Source organism: Topomyia yanbarensis, chromosome 2 (assembly GCF_030247195.1).
Source record: "Topomyia yanbarensis strain Yona2022 chromosome 2, ASM3024719v1, whole genome shotgun sequence".
Taxonomy (NCBI): domain Eukaryota; kingdom Metazoa; phylum Arthropoda; class Insecta; order Diptera; family Culicidae; genus Topomyia; species Topomyia yanbarensis.
The window spans coordinates 17,951,859-17,970,865 of record NC_080671.1 but is presented as its reverse complement, the minus strand read 5'-3'; positions in this window follow the sequence as shown (position 1 = coordinate 17,970,865).

Sequence of the window (19,007 nt, the reverse complement as noted above, 5' to 3'; positions counted from 1 at the left end):
TACCACATCAACACTTCCATCCCAAGCTGCAGTAAAGATGGTCTTGGCCAGCAATGGTGGTTCTCAGGCGAAATTCTTGCTTGGACTGGATCAATTGTTATTCCCAAACAATGCTCCTCAAGTAGTCTGGCTGGAAATGAGAGTCATAAGTCTGCAATCTACGAAGTATACCGTGCTTACGCAACGCAACGCAGATAGTGCTCAGTCTGGCATGCACCATATCAAACATTAACCAGTCATTCGTTTCGTGGAAAAACATGCAGTAAATTAACGAATGCGGCAACGTTTGCTACAACATCTCCATATATAGACAACAGCTCTAGAGAGGTGCGCTTATATGATTTAACCCTCAAAAAGTCAAGGAGTCTCAGAGGCCCGGCTAGTTACAGTTCTCTAGTTTCAATGAACTTGTAATTAGAAATACAAATGATCGAGCGTTTCCGGACTTTCGATCCCCTCACTGATAAAACGACAAAAAAGAGGCTTTTGATTTCATTGGGTCTTGGGAGTGATGCTTCTTGAAGTCACAATTTTATCTTGCCTTTTTGAGGGTTTATACCGCGCACCGCTGACATCGATATTGAAAAGTTGATGTTAAATTACTGAGGATCATTTTCCGGGTGTTCCTAACGTTGTCCGTGTGGTGAGAATACTTCCGAACAAACCAATTCCTTCATGTTAAGGCTTTTGTGTTTCGGATTCTCCTCGTCAGTACTTGACAGCTAGCTCCTTAATATGCCAGTTCTACAAAAAGACGCTGCATTACGGAAAACCTTGTGCGGAAGCAACTAATAAAAGTCCGCCTACTGTAACTATAACCAGCATCTTATTCCAAACTACAAACGGCTACAAAACCAATATCTATGGATCTGACAAGAACAAATATTCACTCAACAGCGATCGCACCCAGTATCTCCAAGCCAACAACCGGTCCCATCAGCAAAGAAACGAACGGCTCGATTCGATTCAAGCTATAAAAACTCGATTTTTTTACCTTGTACATAAACTAGACAACACTCTTAAGAACTTGTATTCTAACAAACGTCATATATCAAATATAGTTAAGGTATCCACAATAAGAGTTCGAATTTTCAAGTTATTAAATTAAAATGATGTTCAATTTTTTCCCCTTTTCATATTACAATTTAACAAGACGAATGAATGCAAAGAAATTACATCTTCCGTTCATTCAGTTTTCCTTTTGGTATATAGTATAGAAATGACCGCTAAAAATACCGAAAGTTTCAAAACAGAATGGATATTGTGGTATCGTTTCTTACATTAGATATACACAAAAAACCTACCATCCTAAATTATCGTGCTTTAAATCCCGAAATCCGTTCCAACCAAGTGTTAGTAGGCTCAAAAATTGATTACTCCCAACTAACAGAATTCGTTCCGACACTCGAAGAACCTCCGCACTACTCACGCAAAAACAAGCGGAGTCGTCTCAGTCAAAACGAGCATCAGTGACGGACGTTTATTTCCGCCAAATCCGAACCGCTCTGACGAAACTAAACGGTATACGATAAGACACAGTCTAACTTTGAATGTTCCTATCCGCGTGACACATATGCCACCCGTCCGACCAACTGGTGCACAGCGCTAGTAATTGCACCGCCCGCGAGTGTATTCAATCCGATGGCAGTTATAAGGAGATGGTGATAAACTCATTTTCTCTTTCCTCAGCCTGTCCCTTCGGTTACTAATGGGCATAAAATTAAATTTTAATCTGGCGTTCTTTTTCGTTTTTTTCGTTCACTCGTCAGTAACACACAGGAAGAAGGTTCCGCTACGTCTGGCGGTGGAAATTCCTCAATGTGGCGTGAATCTCTCGATAACTAATTCTTAAATATATGTAGGTATTAGATATACACAATCGTTTTGTCATGCAGTATACTGAAATTCTCGTTGCAGTCTGTTAGGTATCGAGTTTATGGGATGGTAGCGAAAAAAGTTGTGATGCTTACGTATTAACCTGGTTGGATTAATTTCTCAACATTGATGTCGATGTAATTATTCAAAAACTAAAGTTCACTCTAGTTTCATTATCATACTAAACCACGTTAATTTCAACTGTGGCTACTGCTTTGCGACGAATTAGCCTAAAAAGTCTACCTGATAAATGTAACAAAACATTCTAATTCCATCTGTCCATGCAAAGGATAGTCGACCGATCCATTCTACACATTAGTCTTATCAGTAAATTATTCAGAGTTTAGCCCATTCGCTAATGTTTATTCTTCATTAGGTTTAAGATTGACTGTACATTTTCTCTTCACTTCACTTGGCTCACTGAAAGCTTTTCCCTGCTCGGTTTTCTTGTTCGTTCTTGCCAAGGATAGATTGGACCTTGTTGTAGTGCCAATCTTTGGCAAGTGTCGCTTCTGTTAATCTTCCTACCCGTGCCATTATCGAAACATTAGTTGATAAGACACGCTCTACTGGGTGAACTGTGTCCTTTCTGGTATCCTCGCAGGTTTAACCAATCTGGCGGTCACGAACCTTTCAGGCACCGCGCACGGTAGACAAATTGCCCTTCTTCGCGTGTAGCCTTACAGCACTTCGGGTGGAAATGGAAATTTCGACTAAATTGTTTTCGATAACGCGTTTGTTCCTAGTTTCCCTCCACATTCACGAAAGTCGCGCAGAACTAGCGTAACACTAGGGACAGCAGAGGGAAGCACATTTGTGCGATTGGCCACGGTCAATAAAAATAGATTTTACCACTAAATCACAATCGGCAGTTCGAAAGGCTACCGAGTTGACCTTTGATATATACATAACCAAAACTAATGCAATAGGAAACATATGTTGCCTACATGTGTTTGGCACGGGCCCCGGCAGAGAAAACGTTCGGACCAAGTTGCGAAGAAACAGAATGAAATTGAATGGAAAATTTATTTTCAATGTGAAATATTATTCTGTGGAAATTTATTGTATAAGTTTCCATATATCACGGATGCTACGTGCAGCCGAGCTGTGGGAGTATGGCATATTGAAACCGATTTAGCTCCCACCTACACTTCCTAATCCTTTCGCATTGATCAAGATTCGTGTCCCTTCGCTTGAAGCTTGAATCGAACGTTTGGCCACAGCTAAATAGAAGAGATCTTATCTCGCCACTCAATGTTTACTCATTTTTCCGCTATCACCGTCATATTTTACCGGGTTTATTTGAATTTTAATAAATTTTCGAATGAATATTCATTAGACAGGTGAAAATATTAATAATTGACTGGGCCAGCTGGCAATAGGGATACGAATATTTGTTATGCGTTCGTTCCATTCGTGCGCAGATCGCGGATTTGGGGACATTCCAGTACCGTTATCAGTAATGCTTTTGTGGTTTTTATATTTAGTGCCTTTTGTTCGGTCAGTCGTAGCGTGTTCACTGTAAGTCATAATCCTGCCAACGGAGGAAAAAAGGGGAAAGATTGTATGAATCAAAATTGAGCATATTTCATTTAAATATATTCAACCAAACCGCTACTTTGTTAGGCTGTCGTGGATGGGTTGTCCAATATTCCATGCTAAAGGTACAACTATTCGAAACAGTTAACCTGTAGGTATCAATGAACAAACTACTCGGAAATAAGTTTTTTTTTATTATTTTCTAAGAAATTACGCTGTGTTTACAGTAAAAAAAGCAATGGAATGAGTTCTGAAGTCATTGGTGATGATCATAAAACAATTTGAACAACCGTTTGCGTATTGTTTTTAAATCCAATAAAATTGAGGATGTTGCTGACCAGTTTTAAGGATGTTTGTGTTGTAATGGTTTAAACCAATGGAGCAAAGCAAATGATACTTTTTGATTCACCGTCACCGAACTAATAAATTTCGTTACCCTATTCCTCTGTTTCGCTTTAACAAGTTAGTTTGCAAAAAAAATAAACTGGCAACTTTACCTGATCAAAGTGGGCTACTAGTTTTGACATCTTCGTTTGTTTATAATCATAAAAAATATCAGTGATTTTGCAAACATCGCCGACAGCTTCCGCTTCGGTTAAAGTAGCCATACCTGGAAAGATAAGTTCCACCGGTGATGCCGGATGCTGGTGAGATAAATGTTTAAGCGTAATCTTTTTTTTTTTTCGAAAATTCTTATTTTTCGCATCTTCCGTTTCCTTATAAAAAATGATAAAATCGCTCGAAGTTCGGGGCGCTCGGAGCGCATACGCGTTTTTTATCAAAACACACTTGTTTAAACTGTCCGCCACCACTATATAGCATTATGTCAACTGTTTAACTCGGACATCTACTCTGTAGTTGTGGAAATGACATCGAAACAAAAAGAGCAACGGAGCAAAATTTTGCTTGCGCATCTCGAAAATCCGAACTACTCGCACGCCAAGTTGTTCAACGGGCCAAATTAGCTATCACCAACGCACAGAGGAGTAAATTAATTCAAAACCTGATACAAAGTAACAATATCTCGAATTAAGGTATTATTGTTATGTGCTGCTTTATTGTGTAGTATGATTGTTCCCATGTCGTTTGACAGGTTACTGGCTTTTACATGTTGCGTTTACCCACGTTATAAAAGGTACTAGGCGACTAATTTTAGCTTTTTATTCAAAACAGCAATTAAAGTTGTAAAAGAATGCTTGTAGAATCGTATTATGTATTTCTAATCCAAATAAATAATGTCTTAATATTCCCCCCCCCCCCAGTATCATTGGCACATACGTATTAAATATAAGAATGAAAATTTGCAAGTTCATCTAAAATTTAACAAGTTGATTTTCCGGTAGTTTCCAGTCGAATAAAATATACCATATGAAAGGGCAGTCGTTCCTTGTTACAATAGTGAAACCAACCGAATGTTGCCGATTTTGTATTTTATACCCCTTTGAAAATATCAGTCAACTTTTATCAAATTGTATAACTTTCAGTATATTTTTGGGCAGTGCCAACGAAAGGACTCGATTCACCCTGTTCATCGACACGTGCGCGCAAGAACAGACTCGTGGAATCCCGGATCATCTACGTTCCATGTTTGTGAATAAACAAGCATGTTGACTGACTGCAAGAAAATGATCTTCATTAACGAATCGGGAAGAGTTTGCTGGCATCGGTATTTTCAACAACAATATATCTGAGTTCGGTTTCTCATCTTGCTCAGTTCAGAAGCTATAAATCTATATCTACTATAGCAGGCCAAGTGATCAAATTTACCCGTGCGCTGCCGCTTGGTCTATTGGCAAAAGCAAAAATTGATTCCTTCTACCTAGTGTGTGAAACGTGAACAAACAATGAGTGATAATGCAAAGGAAGAGTATGTCCCGTTGCGGATAAACTGTGTTGCTGTTGACTTCTCGAAATGTCCGATAAGACCATCGATTTGTGAAGTGGAGCAATTATTGAAGGTGAACATGAAGCTCAACATAGCAGAAATTAGCGGCGTGCAACTCCATCATTTACGTCATGCGGTACTGATTAGGTTCAAAAACATTAGCTAAGCAGAATCATTCGCTCCGCAGAACAACTTGAAATACGCCGTCGAATGTAATGACAATTTATACATTATTCCAACGTATATCGATAATGACAGTATTGAAATAAAGCTACATGACCTGGCACCACGTACTAGTTCCGCCGCTATCAAAAAACTCATGTCAAAATACGGAGAGGTGGATAGTGTTAAAGAAGATACTTGGAGGAATTTCCTCCCAGGACTTGGCAACGGTATTCGTGTAGTGAGAATGCGGCCGACAAAACCTATTCCCTCCTACTTGTCTATCTCAGGCAGATGCCCTAAAGGTATTGTACATACTCAACGAACACTAGTCACGTACCCAGGGCAGATTACTACGACCGAATGACCCTCAAGGTGCGGCAGACAACGCACCTAAATTTTCACCACCAAGGAAGAGGATCTCAACACGCAGCAGCAAGCTGCGTCAACAAGATCCTGTGGATAGTTATGAGTTTTTTTTGATGTCTACATGTTGATTTAAAAAGATCCACGGCTCAGTTATGCTAACGCTTTGAGCCGTGTCAAATAAACAAGAAAAAACCAGTATATCTGTCTCCTACAAGCTCAGCAGCTGCTTTAGCGGAATTAGCTGCAATTTAGGATGCCCTCTGCATCTTTGGCACTCTGCCCATAGACAATTATTTCATCTTCTATGAGTACAATTGAGGCTCTTTGTTCAATGAAGGTCGATAAGCACTCTCCGCATTTGTTGGGAAATATACGGAAATCTGTAAGTGCATTGTTAGGGAAATCATATCATGCTCATTCTTCAATAACAGGAAACGAAAGTTTCTTACCAGAGAACGCTAAAAAACCATGAAACAATGGAGATCTGAGGCGGTATTGACGAAAGCATTGTTCAAGAGATTGGATGTCAGACAAGATTTTATTTGCGGCTTGTGTTCAATATCTATACGTTCGACGCTTCTTACTGTCGTATTGGGCTTACTGGAAGTCTTTGCGTTGTGACGAGAGTTTCCAAGACATCGTTGTTCGGTTGTGTGCAGAATAACGTCATGCTATCGTCTTTTTAGAAGATCACCTACGGGCCCGGGGAAGATCACCTAACGTTCCAGTTCGTGGCAAGCCGAGATATCTCTTACATGTTGTAAATCTACCGCTTTTTAGAAAATTATGAATCTACTAGTTTGACTCTTTTTCCTTGTTGGCGTTTTGCGTTTTGCACCCTATAGGGGAACATGGGGAGACTTGACCAGGTTTTCACCTACACCGGCACAAATCTCTAAAAAAGCCTTCAATCCCTCAAAAGTCACTGAGATATGATGTGCAAAGTTATTATGCGTGTTCATGATTTTTTGCAGAATTTTTAATTTAATTTTTCAAAAGTTATAAAAGTTTTTCTGCGATCCTTTTTTTGTCAAGTCTCCCCAATGCGTGGAGACTTCATCAATGCCTGGGGAGACCTGACCAAGAGAATTTTGAAAAATCATAACAAAAAATAATGACATAAAACATACTGTAATTATTTTTTCCATATTGTCGAGATCCTTGGGTAGCAGTAAAAAATATAGAAGAGTTGCATTTCATGAATTTCCATTTTTTTAATGCATTTCTTTTTAAGAATTAACTGTACTGCTTACATTGTATGTTCACACGTCACGAAATCAGCCACTATACTGCTAACAGTAGATACCAAAGCATAGTAAATATCAGTAATTTTGTATCTTTCTTCAGATTATTGCCACTTGGTCAAGTCTCCCCATAAAATCTTGGTCAAGTCTCCCCAACATTAGTTATTGGGTTCAATGTCGTGTAAATTTTAGTAATAACTATTCCAATGTTCCCATTTATGTAAAACCATTTCACTGCTCCATAAGGAATAAGATGATATATGAGTACTTTAATAGTAATTAGTAGTCTAGTAGATAAGTCCATACAAAGTTTGATAAAAAATTATATCATTTAATGCAAATTTATTAATTACGGAATATTTTCTACAAGGAAAGGAATTTTCGTTCCAAATTTTTAAAATTACCTGAAGGGGTCGAAACAAGTATAAAAAGCGTCTTGAAAAAAATTTAAGAACCGAATAGAAGACGTCATAGCCAAAAATAGGATCTTGCGCTTGGTCAAGTCTTCCCCTGTCCCCCTACCCCCTGCCGATTTTTTCGATGTTTAAATAATAGTGTAGTTATAAGTGGCTTCCTTTCGTTTAATAAAAATATAGATTATAGTTTTAGGTAAATTTAACCTTTTTCCTGTGTGATCCAATTTTGTTTAACCCTAGAACGTTGTACTGGGGTACAAATGTACCCCAAGCCTTCTTTGGAGCCTGTGAAGACGAGAATTTGGCATTTACTGACCTGGGTCCCTAACAATAATTCAACTTAGAGCTCCTAGTAAGAGTAGGAAAAGGTGGTATAGCCAGTTTGCTTATAGCATTCGTGGAAGCAGGTAGCAAAGTTGGCGTGGGGTACATTTGTACCCCAGTGTACGGTTGTCGTTAGCGTTTCGTCAGGTTTCGTGCTGTCAGTGGAAATGTGACTCATTACAATACCAGTTTAAATACTGGTTGTTTTACTACGCAAGTAACAATTAGTATTATAAAATTGTTTTTAATAATTTATTCAATTAATTTAATTTAATTTTGAAGTATAAAAAACCGTTCCCATTTTTGCTGATTTTTATTGTTTTATTGTTTATTTTTTACAGTTTTTTAAAGCAATGGCTAGCAAATATAGCTTGCGCACAGTAGCAGCTGTAACAGTAACGTTGCGTGTTGCCAAAGTATTACTGGTCAGAAATATTTTTTTATTTCAATTTCCACCCCATTTTATGGTATTTTCAGAAACTCGATTTTTCACTCTTCCAAATAATTTCACTCTTCCAAATAATTGCACTTTTTAAAAAATATCGAAATTCTATATAATTCCGTTCCTAAACCATTCTTTCAACTTTTAGAATCATTTGATTTTTTCCAAATCGGTTGAAAATTCGCAAAGTTATAGTAATTTTTGTTAAAAAGTCAAAATCGCGATTTTTTCACTTTTTTATTGTTCAAACCAATTTATGTATCATTGATTCGATAAATTCCGTACTTTCACTTAAACAGCTTTTTCGCAATTAAAAAACGAAGAAAATGATGTAGTATACATTTCCTTTGTTTGCATTTTACCTGCGAAATTAGCGATCAAATGAGTGGGGTACATTTGTACCCCAGTGCAACGTTCTAGGGTGGAAAACGCAAGAGCAACGTTCTAGGGTTAAATTTTGCCCAACTTTGTTTTGATACTTCGATCGATGGACAAAATTCCAATATCACAAAAATAACTGCCACCATATGAATGGTGATAAAATCGAGATACGTCCACACGATTTGACACCATGCGCTAACTCGGAGTTCACTGAAACAATAATGTTGAAATATGGAGAATCCGAATCCGCTCTATGCGGGGCTGCGTGTCATTCTAAAATTTCAAATTTATCGATGTCACGTTTCTGCACCATTATTTTAAACGCTAATGTCTTTACTATTATTTACAAGGATTTACGTCTTTTTACCATGAAACAATTCGGAATTAACTGACATTATGTTTTATTGCTAAATTGTTTATGTATTTCAATAGTACACTATTTAAAATACTGTTGAAATGGATGAAAATCCCCATACATGAGTCAGTATCTTGCAGGCACAGCCGTCAATAGGGAGCACCTAAGTGACTCCATCGAATAGGCGGAGGGTATAAACAGAAGCACTGCATTTCCGATTGATTTATTCGTTGCTCGCATGCCAAACGAGCAATATCATGATTGTATCGTCAGGAGGGTACAATAAGTGCTATGGATTTCCGGCAGTGCTGGCATTAACCCGCACACAGTTAAACTGTGTACGAATTTTTCGGGTACCAGCACAACTTGCATTCGTTTCTTTGCTGTGTGCAAAGTTTGAAACTGTGCTGTGAATATACAATTGTTGTTTTTTATTGAATCAATTAGTTTGTCTGATCCGGTATTACGCATGATACGTGTTTGAAAAGGTTTCTTTGTAATGTTTTATCTAAATTATTGTGGAAGGGTCCGAAATGTGAAAAAATCATGCTGTAAAGAAAGGCCATTTTCGAGTATATGTCAATGTATAAAACATCCATTAACAGTTTTCTTTCAAGAACAGCTATTTTGGAGTAGACTCGTGCTTGTATTGCACTAAAAAACATAGGCAAGCAAATATTATTGACGTTAACGTAATTTCACTTCCTCTGGGGGTCCAAACTTGGTTGGTTACCCCACCCTAGGTGATGCGTTTTTCATTACTAAGGCATCTGACAGTACGCTTCTGTGGGTATTTCTGAAGCACGGGTGGATTCAACTGGATTTGTGCCTACTGAAAGACGGATGTTAGTTGAAGATTTTGGTGGGCAAGCAGATTGAGTTATGTTAGAGAAGTTTCAGTTTTGATTTGGCTTCAAAAAGTTGCGAAGCTAAAAAATCGGAAGATAGTTTTATGCATTTTCTGTCGAATATTAAAAGCGACGTTAGTGAGCAAGAAGTTTCAGGTCTTGTGTCGGAATGTTTAAATGTAAACGATTCCACATAAGTCGAAAAAATTGTTCCGAGTTGACAAGACGTTATTACGCTAGACTATGCCATATTCAAGGTGGAGTTGGACGCAAGCTTAAAAAAACGCACTCTCATCTAGCACATGGTTGCGTGGGGTGCGATTGGGAGAGTTTAGAGAATTGATGGATCGTGGAACCCATCCATATGAATGGATTCTCGCCTGTCGTCCCGGATCGTCGCTGCTGATTGAACAATAACAATTTTAATTTTAATCGATTCATTTAAAAGTATTGCAGAGAGCATGCTGTTTTTCTTGGTTTTAAAATTTTGTTACTGTTTTTAGGGGGAGTGTGTATAGCAAATCGTAACATATGGGATAAGATGATGAGCTATAACGTGACGCAGTATGTTTTTACTGAAGATTACATAGTTTCCACCCTGAGATGGGTGGATATCTTTGATAGATTGAAATTGGACGGAGAATTATATTGAAAAAAAAAAACTAGATTTGTACTGTCAGCGTGGTCATGTTCTTTACACAACTCTTTACTTTCCTGTTTCCAACGGCGCTCGTATTTTAATAATGTGGGGATCAAAACTATTCCATCTTAACTGACCGTTGAATACAAATCACCTAGGGAAGACGTAACCTATAATCAAAACAACGCACGTACTCGGACAGCCAGTTATGCAACCAAACGGTCCACTACGAAACATCATATGTCGTCGGTTCTGCTGGAAAGGCTTAGAATTAACACACAGAAATAGTCATCGAGACTGGCTGCTTAACCATAGACAGCTGCACACTCGAAAATTGCTGCGTCTAGTATCACTAAACCAGCAACCAGCACATTCAGTGGATAACGTCAATTTATCCGATTAGAATTTAAAAATGAATAGTTGATTGGCTTGTGATAACCCAGGATACAGATCATATTTTTAGACTTCCTTGGACAAGTTCAATAATTAGTGAGCTACTCACACGAAAGTATGTAAAATAACTACCGACACTCACACATACAGACATAACATCTGAACTTCGAAAACAGTCTTGATTTTGAGCGAAAGCTGTATATTTTTTTTTATATTATCGACTGAAAATAAGACTCGCAAGAATAGAACATGCATGGTAAAATTCGCTTTAAATATATTAGAATGTAAAAAATATAAATATTAAGCGTAAAAATCGGAATGGGGCTCTTCGATATAAGAGCCGTATAAAAATATATTCAGTATAAAAACCGTAAAAATATATCCGTTTCTTTCAAAGTAGTTTGTTTTTACCGATTTTTAAATTTGTATGTAACGTTTTATGGATTTTCCTGCGAACGATTTTTTTAAGCGGGTTTTGTACTGCCACTTAATTTGACAAGTCGTTTTCAAACTGAAGGATCTCAGTCTAATTTTTGTACTTGTAAATTTATATCCGATTTTCAAATTCTAATATATTTGAAGCGGGTTTTTCGGATGCTCATATAAGACATGTAAAACAGTTCTGGTTTTCACCACAATGTAGAAAAATCCTTCAAATCCGAGCTATAAGTTTAGAACTATTAATAAGTATTGATATCGGATGTAAGACATGTTTCAATAAAACTGCAAGTAGGTATTATGACATTATGACACAGATCTTTGAAATGATTTTAACGAGGGCTGATTGTTTCCTATACAACTTTGTCGAAGACACCACCCTTCAAAATAATCGGATCTCGTGATGTATGTTGAACCCACTCTCTGGTAAACCCATTTACTATGAGCGGTTCGATATAGGCACTCCCAGCTCATCATAGCGTAGGTACCCGTTGGTATATTTCTCAACAAATTGACCAATGACTCTTAATAGTAGGCCTAGCCAAACACAAAAAGCTCGCCAATATGGCTCTATGTGATGACACAGCTGAAAAATCTCAGGCCAGGTTAGTAGAAAATGCACAGAGATTCTAATAATAAATTTTCTGTTCCATATATTTCAAAAATATTTTCGCGCTTAAATTAAGAAACTCCTAACATAAAGAAACGTCCGAACTGTATTGAACCATCAAATGCACTACGGGAATGCAAATAATTTGACCGAGACCCTTCCTAGAATGCAATTTCTAGTGCTGTTCAAAGAACAGCCACATTCAACAAGTACCTACTGACCAACAGCAACCGCGTCGTGGGCAGTATTTTCCCGGAAAATTTAAATAACTTTAATGTCCCACCTTCAACCACGGCATCGGGTGCCCACTAGAGAGGTATCGTTCCGGTTTAATTGCACTCTCCTCTCGACTTTTACGACCGTCACCTACCTACCTACCTACGGACCACTTTCTCTCGACCGGCTTCATCGAACATCGCTGCAGTGCCACCAAATCGATAAGGCTTGTCGGGCGCTTCAAGAATATTGATTTTCCAGCTTGATAAGTTTTACCCTCGGTTGCCACCCAACCACAGCCACAGCCTGGTCGGGGTCCGGCCAAAGTTTTAGCAGGCTGATGTGCAAAAGCGATCACATTTCAATCAATCTTTCCACCTTTCGAACCACTTGCCTGTAGCCACCAAAAAGACAAACGTGCGAGGGTGCAACGAGGGGAGCGGAAAATCTGCTTTTAAATCTCTGTCATTTGAGTGATGGTGGATTTCTCGTTAGGCGCGGTAGTGGGTGGTGAAAAATATTACCAACGCACATACACATACACAAGCGAGGGAAGAGAGCAAACTGTGCTGATTTTCTCTCACCCATACTATGGAAGAGGGGGCTCAAAGTGGGCGTCAACCAACGTGGTTGAGACTGATAACGCGCATGCTTAGTGGGACTCACTAGAAGCTAGATGCGACCTACGGCCTACGCTTTCAGTGCCGACGATGAGCACAACGGGACAGTTGGATGCGCTCACACATTTTTAACTTCGTATCAGATTTCCGCTGTAGTGGCACGGTGGGTGGTGGGTCCGTGGGGGATAGGAAAATGATACAAGTATGAAATCGCACTCGAGTGTTCTTTTGAAAGGACTGAGTTTTTACGTCTACCACATTGCTATATAGAACCGAATACATATCACTATTAGTGTCTTCTTGCTGGCTGGATTGAGCGGAGGTGGTGGGGCTGTTCGTTGGAGCAGCATGCTTTTCCGGACGGAGTGTCACACAAACACATAGATATAGGGATCGCTTTAGAATAAGAGAGAGCACGAATGCATTTCGGATCCTCCTATTGGATATTGTATCATTTTTTCCTCCGCCAGTAGAATCCCAGAACCAGCGAAAATCTAGTCTTATCTATTGGGGATTCTGCGTTCTCGCCTGTCTCACTTTGGGGGAGAATATCCGGTGTGACAGTGTGATGGTGAGACTGTTCCTCGGTGCCTGCTGCCGGTGGTTGCTTTCAACTAGCTGGTTCGATGGGGAGCCCACCCGGATGAGTCCTGGATGTCGTCGTGTGTATACAGGGCATGTCTCTGCTGTCTCGTTTTGGGATGTGTGCGCTCTATCTCTTTCGCTCGGCCTGGCTGGCTAGTGCCGACGGTGGAGCAGTGATTTTCATCATTTTTGTTGAGTGTTCTCGTTCTGTGTGTACATAGCTAGAGCGAAGTCACACAAAAAGATGGGCTCCGGCAGAGTACCTATTCCGAGCGAAGTGGAATGAAATGAATTATTGATTTTGTGATAAAAGTAAATAGCTGCTCTCTTTGTTCGGAACTTGCTACACTGGGGATGAAGTTTTGTGATTTAGAGTTACAATGGATCTCGTAATTAATTTATTTCGTAATGGTAGGATATTAAATAAAGAGATATGGTGTTTTTATGTTTGCGTTTGAAATTACAAAAACGAAATAATTGGTACAGATATTGTGAATCGTTTTGCTACAAGAAGCACTTTTTGTATTATATTCTGGTATTGAAAATGCCCAACTTCACTATCTGTAGTCGGTTATCTTTCTAAAATAAGGAAATTTATCAGCGTACCCAGGTTTCATTCACGTTGTCATATTTCCATTCAACGAGAAAATGTTGGTTTGAAAAACCAATTATCCTCCACTAAGAACCATTTTTAAGCGTGAAGGGTGAATTGGATTGCTAAGCCAAACCAAGTTTCGATTTCACAAGTTCTCATCAGCTTAATCAGAACTACTTTTCTTGCGGGACATCTCAATTAGGGGTTTGCTCAGGAACACAAATTTTGTCTCCATTTATGGGGTTTTTATTGTTTCGTTACCAATCGAAGCCTATAATATGATTGAAAAAATGAAAATTTCCATATATGAGATAGCATTTCTGCAAATGGGTTCTCAATATTATTGATGCATCTAAGCGATATATCATTTGCATCAACTGATTGGTTTCCATAACAACCTATCAATGATGTACTTCAACATTAGCCGAAGAAGGTTCCAGAAAACTAATTCAAAATTTCACTAAATCATGGTTTTGAGGTTTTCGTCAATCAATTTTATACCGTATATTTTGTACCGTCTTCCGATTGCAACACCAACACGGAGACAGCGCCGGTGGTTGAGTGGTAAGCGTGACCGCCACTCATTCCAGTTGGTCTGAGGTCAATCCCAACCGAGGTCGTTGAGATTTTTCTAGGGTGAAAAAATCTGTGGTCCCGTCTTCCTTCGGAAGGGCAGTAAAGCCATTGGTCCCCGGTCCATGAGTTGATGGATCGATATCTAGTCCAGATAGTTGAGTCACCTCTCTGGCGTCGGTAAAGAAGATGTAAAATCCAACTTCTATACTTACTAGCAAATATCTCCTCCTCCTGTGGAGTGCGCAGTAGTATATACGGCCTATTCTATTCTATTCTATTCTATTCTAACCCATACACAGCCAGTATTGAAAAGCATCATGGAAAACACTACAGTTTTCTGTAGTGTTTTTCTTGTCAATATTAATATTTGAAGCATATTTCCATATGTCGCAAATATTAAAACGGCCAGGCCTACTGTGCAGAGTTGGGTTTGAAGATGTTTCAAGATTAGACGTTAATTAAATTATTCATTTAATGAATAAATTTTTTAAAGACTTGCTTTGAATCTTAAAGGAGGATGAAACGAGGACAACCGTACCGACCGTTTCAGTTTAAAGGGGATATAATTAATCGTTGGGAGTGACTTGGCTAAGAAGGTTTATGTCACTCCTTTGGTCCTTTGGGATGTAGTATATACGGCCTCTAGCAAAAGCAAGTATCGAACTAACATTCCTTCCCTTTCCTTCCGAGATCTACGTTCGGGCCTGGCCGGCGCCGGTATTGAAAAACATAAATAAAACAGTTTAGGATTAAGCAGGAGTTGCACATTGCAAGATTTTTGGCTATTCCCAAGCATTATTATCTACTGATTCCCTGTGCAACTTCAGCTAGTCCAAATCTATAACGAAGTAGCAGCCAGGGGTGATAACACAAGCTCAAGTTCTTCCGATTGCAATATCAACACGGAAATTGAAAACACTTCACTTGATCCTTTCTAATTTTAAATCATAGCACTCTCTATTAGACTATTTCCTAATTTCTGCCCATATCAAATTGCATCACGGAAAATACCCTGTAAAACCATTGTGACGAATTTCGCACTAAATCGTATTCAGAGTTGGCAGCACGCTCTCAGATTTTAGTAAAACTTTCTGTACATGAAGACATTGTCACAAAAAACCTCTGTTTTTTGAAAAGGGTCTAACTTTTTATACCATTTTTTTCAAATTGCTATAGTCTAAAAATGACAAATCCTACAACAAAATGTAGTAGGAGTGATTTCTACAAAATTAGTCAAATTTTTTAATTAAAATATTGAAAAAAATCTTCATCGACTCCTACACTGAACAAAATCGATTTTAAATATTTAAAATCGATTTACAAAAAAAACCCATCTTTGATTTGGATGATATTTTGTTCCAATATGGGTAATTATGTTCCCTACCTACCGTCAAAAATTCAAGTTGGGCCCATTCAAGAAAAAAAATCGCAAGCGCCTGGAAAATCCTCAACTCTCTCATTGAGACATCGGAAAACAGCTCGGAATCGGAATCGAGACATCGGAAAACAGCTCGGAATCGTGAAGTCAACGGTGAGTCGTGCGATTAAACGGTACTACCAAACTTTGAGCATCGACTGGAAGGAGATATACGGTCAGAATGGATGTTTTATTAGTGATCGGGATCACAAGTGTGTGAAAGCGTTCAAGTGGAATGCCAATGCTTCGGTCAGGAATGTGGCCAAAAAGTCTTTTGTTCAGAGAGCCAAGTGCAAAAGGCTCCAAATCATGACAAACGGAAAAATGCAGTGAGAAAGTCACGGGCCCGGAAACTGTACTCCCAGATGCTGACGAGGCCTCATTGTCTCATCGTGGATCGGGCAGCTTCCGAGCCTACTGCTCTTCACCACCCAGCACAAGTTTGATGTTCCGGAGGAAGTAAGGGAGCAGTAATTTTCAAAGTTTACCAATAAATACATGATTTGGCAAGCGATTTGTTTATGTGGCAAACGGAGTGGCCGTTCATGACAACCGGGACTGTAAACGGGGAGCTCTACCTCAAGGAGTGTTTACAGAAGCATCTGCTCCTTCTGTTGAAGCAACACGAGGGCCCCATTATCTTCTGGCCGGATCTAGCTGCCACTATGCAAATGTTGTCCTGAAAAGGTACGAAGCCAACTGGGTCACTTATGTACACAAGGACTTTCGAATCCCCCGCACGCACCAGAACTAAGGCCCACTGACAAATACTGGACAATTATGAAGCAGGCACTACGGAATCATCCCAAGGAGGCCAAATCTGAGGAAGACATGAAGAAAAAGTGGGTTTCCGTATAGAAGAAGCTGCAGCCAGATGTTATACAGAACCTAATCCGTGGAGTTAACCGTAAGATACGAGCGTACGATTGTGGTATTGAAGTTGAATGAAATAAATATGTCAATAGCTTACAAATAGTTTATATTTCAATGTCTGAATGTTTCAAAAGGTCCACTAAGTAATTTTTTACAACGTTTTTTCCAGGATGCCTTTTAAGGTAAAAAAAAAATACTACGAGCCGTTGTTGAAGAAACCCTGCGGCGGGGGCTGTAAAAGGCTGTAAGTCAAGTTGGTCAGCATCTCCAGGTCGGTTCTTGCCTCGGTAAGTTTGAAAATTAGCTACAGTTGTGAGAAGGCCAGTTACACAGCAAAAGTCAATCAACAAACTAGCAACAGCAATTTAGTAGAAATATACGAACGAGCAACACGAAGTAGAAGAAATCAGGATATCGTTGGCTAGAGATTTTTTTACCGCTGGTGATCTCTCCGTCGGCTGAGAGCTAAATGGCTTACAAAAACGAGCATCGGTATCGGGAGAAATTCCGCCGCCGGAAACTCTCAACACCAGCTAGCAAATAAATAGGAACGTGTAGCATCAAAAAAGATAAGAAACCTTGAAAAGGTAGATGTAGAAAGCTGTAAGTAATTGTGGTCGGCACCTCTTGATCGGTTTGTATCTCGATAGGTAACAATATTTGCAGCAGACCTGAGTAGGTCAGTTATACCACGAAGGTTGCACAGCAAACAAGAAACATTAGCAATGGAACACGAACGATTAACACAAAAGTAAAAGAGCAGTACCACAATCCCTCCAGAAGTGATACCTAACGGAAGGAACAATTGGTTTAGGTTTAGTCGACAGTCATACTACAAACCACCGCGGTAAGAATCCGACACTACCAACACCCAGCTGGCAGTGGCCCTCCAGAATTCGCAAAAAAATCTTCAAAGTTTGATGGTTTCGTACAAGAAATTAAAACCCCTCCCCTTGAAAATTTACTGCGCGGGCCTGCTCTCTATGCTCAGACAACGCTGTACGTATAAAAGTAAGATATCCGCGTTTTTATTTCTGTATACAGACGGCGGGGATGTAAAAGGGGGTTACGAGTATGAAGATCTTCCCTCATAAAATTTCCAGAAAAAATGTAGAAAAAACATGTTCCTCGGTGTCTCCTATCGAACTTGTGTTTCGTGAAGTTAAAATGATAAGAAAACGTTGAAGAAAAAATTTGACAGTAAAACCTTCAAAAAAGTAACACTTTTCAAAGCAATTCATATGATCAGGTACTCGATACTGTCCTGTGCCCTCACATATCAAACCCAACATCACACTCAAGCGTGCTCGAAAAAAATGATTTTTCTTTTTTGAGGAAAAGCAGTTTTTGTTTTCGTGACATTTATCACGCAATATCATTTCACTTTTATACTGAAACCATCTGTACTCAAAACCCTGTTGAAACAGTGGTTAACAATCATATGACAGACAAGAAAACCGTGTAAAAGAATTGAAAATCCAAATAAAATATTTCGTTTTCTTCTATCACTTTTTTTAGTTAGTATTAGTTTATGTTCCTACAAGCAATCTAATGTTACAACCAGTAGAAACATTTCAGCCACTCTCTATGACTTGATGTCCATGAAAGTGTACACACAACGTGTTGAAACAGGAGGACATCAATACGCAATTCAGTAGTGAGCCTAAAATGTTGTGCCTGGCTGCACCTTTAAATAAGTCGGGAGAAAAGTTTAGATTTCATTGCTTCACTGTAATGTAAACAATTTAAACAATAAAACGAGTTTTACTAAAACAATATTGAACTCGTGTGCGCGCATACCGTTGCTCGTGGAAACCTTTTACGCGGACTTCTCCAACTCCGTCTTGAGGGTCATTCATTTCTCTCTCGCCGTTTTACACTTTCGTGTTATCATCGTAGTTGCTACCCTGATGTGCGCAATCAGATGTTCTTCTTTGTTTCTTGCTCTAGCGGAGTGTGAACACTCCGTCCTTGGTAGTAGCTTCCGCACTGCTGGTAGTAGTTGTTGATTTTGAGGTACTAGACGCAGCTTTTGCAATTGTCATTATTGTCTGAACAGCAGCCACAAATTTGGCAACTGTTTGTGGTTCAGGTAATAGAGATAGTATGTTGGCATTTATTTTGTAGTAGTCCAGATTATTTTTATTTATTTCAATAGATTATAGGTGAAACAATGCTTTGAATAACCTGAGCAGATTGACAGT